This window comes from Rhinolophus ferrumequinum, chromosome 23, assembly GCF_004115265.2.
Source record: "Rhinolophus ferrumequinum isolate MPI-CBG mRhiFer1 chromosome 23, mRhiFer1_v1.p, whole genome shotgun sequence".
Lineage (NCBI taxonomy): Eukaryota > Metazoa > Chordata > Mammalia > Chiroptera > Rhinolophidae > Rhinolophus > Rhinolophus ferrumequinum.
The window spans coordinates 40,909,959-40,912,741 of record NC_046306.1 but is presented as its reverse complement, the minus strand read 5'-3'; the positions used below and the strand labels follow the sequence as shown (position 1 = coordinate 40,912,741).

Genomic DNA, 2,783 nt, shown 5'->3' with positions numbered 1-2,783 from the left:
TCCTGTTGGGCACAGCATTGCAACCAACCCTCCCCTCAGGCTACTGGGTAGGGTTTCCCACCCTCTTCCAACTCTGTGGCCTGGAGATCACAGTATATGCTCTGAAGCTACCTGAGGCTGTTTGTCTTGGGGTGAGGCTATAGGGAAAGAACCACTTAAAAAGGAGTGCATGCACGCACTTATCACATGCATGTCTCTATGCATGTGTGTACACATGTGTGTGGAACATGCTTAGATTTGGCCCATGGCCACTCTCATTCATTCAAAAGCCAGTTTGTTGCAAACTAGTCTTTTGCAACAATGAGGTGGGGTGGGGGTGAAAGAAAGGGTTTCACAAAACTTTGTGGATAAAGAAAATGTTGTGTTTTTTATTGTGGCCAGGATTTCATGGACATAATTATCTTTCAAAATCTCATGAAATTTTTCTTTTGGCTCTCTGAGCAGCACCATGGCGATCAGCAAGAATAAGTGCCTTACAAAAGGCGGCAAGAAGGGAGCCAAGAAAAAAGTGGTTGACCCATTTTCTAAGAAAGATTGGTATGATGTGAAAGTACTAGCTGTGTTCAATATAAGAAATATTGGGAAAACACTAGTCACAAGAACTCAAGGAACCAAAATTGCATCTTACGGTCTCAAGGGTAATGTTTTTGAACTGAGCCTAGCTGATCGTCAGAAGGATGAAGTTGCATTTTGAAAATTCAAGTAATTGCTGAGGATGTCCAGGGCAAAAACTGCCTGACTAATTTCCATGGCATGGATCTTACCCACGACAAAATGTGCTCCATGGTCAAAAAATGGCTGACCATGATTGAAACTCATGTTGACGTCAAGACTACCGATGGTTATTTGCTTCACCTGTTCTGTATTGGTTTTACTAAAAAACGCAACAATCAGATTTGGAAGACCTCTTATGCTCAGTATCAACAGATCCGTCAAATCCAGAAGAAGATGACAGAAGTCATGACTGGAGAGGTGCAGACAAATGACTTGAAAGAAGTGGTCAATAAATTGATTCCATTGGAAAAGACATAGAAACGGCTTGGCAATCTACCCGCTCCATGATGTCTTTATTAGAAATGTCACAATGCTGAAAAAACCAGGTTTGAATTGGCAAAACTCATGGAGCTTCATGGTGAAGATAGCAGTTCTGGAAAAGGTAGTGGGGATGAGACAGGTGCAAAAGCTGACCGAGCTGATGGATATGAGCCCCCAGTCCAAAAATCTGTTTAAAATTCAGACTTTTCATGGTGACAAATAAAACCTGTTGGTGATGTTTAAAAAAAAAAAAAAGCTCATGAAATCCTATCCTTTGCATCATGGGTGCTGTTTATCGTATTAAATTAAACCTAAACAAACAAACAAAAAACTTCAAAAGAAATTTTTTTTAAAAAAAACATTTTAAGACGTTAGTTTCTGAGTATTTGGCATCTTGGGGTATGACAAAGAAGACTGAAGGCTTAGGCCAAGCTTTAAAGATAGCTCAGAAACCTCCATCTGTAACATGAAAGTGTAATTTCTCCACCTTCCTTGGCCTGGTAAACAATGAAGTCAACAGGCAAAGACTGGCTGTAGTGGGAAAAAAGTGAGCAAGCAGGTCAGCTGGAGGCATTGAGTACACATGAATGAGGAAGGCTCAGCTTATTACAGTGATTATTGCTTTTGAGAGTGTTCCAGAAACCTGATTCGGTGAGTGTAAGAAAATACCTTCTAGTCTGAGTCCTACTTTTGTTCATCTCTGTTTTGTTCTGGAACTAAGTTTTCTGAAAATTCAAATACAAACACAGTTCAGTTTCCACTTTGGAATGCAGGCTTTGATACTTCCCTATCAGCACAAATAATTAATGATGCAATGTTGAATACAGCAGAACCTGGAATGAATCCTGCTGGCATCAGAATAGACTTGCCCAGACTATGCCCTTCATTCTTGTTGGTTTTAGTATGTGCTGAGGGTGCAAGGGTGGATGGAACCGTTATATCGTTACTAATTTGAAAACAACAGAGTTCAAAGATACAGTCAAATTTTTAAAAAATTTTTTAAAAAACAAAGAGATTTTCACCAGATACTCTTTATTAATGAACTTTGTACTGAGACATAGCATACATAGAGAAAAGCACACCAATTACATGGAAACAACTTGATGAATTGCCACAAATGGCACATGCCCAGGTGAGCACCCAGATCAAAAAAGGGAACAGATCAAGAAAGGCAACATTATTACCAGCATCCCTAAAGCTCCCGCATGCCACCTCCCAGTCGCTGTTCCCCCGACCCACCCAAAGATAACCACTATCCAGACTTCTAACAGAATTTAAAAATTTTACCACTTCTTGACTTTTATATAAGTGAAATCATACAAGATGAGTTCCTTTGTGTCTGGCATATTTTGTTCAAAATTATATTTGTGAGATTTCTGTATTTTTACTCACAGTTGTAAATATTTACTCTCATTGCTGGATAATACTCCACTCTATGACTATACCACAATTTATTTATCCATCTACTCCTATTAGGCATTTGGATTTTTCCATGTTTGTGGCTAACATAAATAGTGCTGCCATGAATGCTTTAGTACATTTCTGTATGAATACATGACCAGAATTCTACTAAGTATATGTCAAGAAGTTGAATTGTTGGCTCAGATATTTCGTTTTCATAGATTATATGAAATAATTTTCTAAAGTGGCAATAGCAATGATCAATTCCACCATTTGTGTATGAGAATTTCTGTTGTTTCTCATCTTGGCTAGCGTTGTTTTTTTTCTTTTCATCTTTTTCATTATTG

The 2,783-nt window shown here is 38.5% G+C and overlaps 1 pseudogene; it reads left to right on the top strand.

The window, feature by feature from the left end:
* The first annotated feature begins 448 nt into the window (after window positions 1-448).
* LOC117016111 (40S ribosomal protein S3a-like) lies at window positions 449-1,230 on the top strand (annotated as a pseudogene).
* The last annotated feature ends 1,553 nt before the right edge of the window (window positions 1,231-2,783 follow it).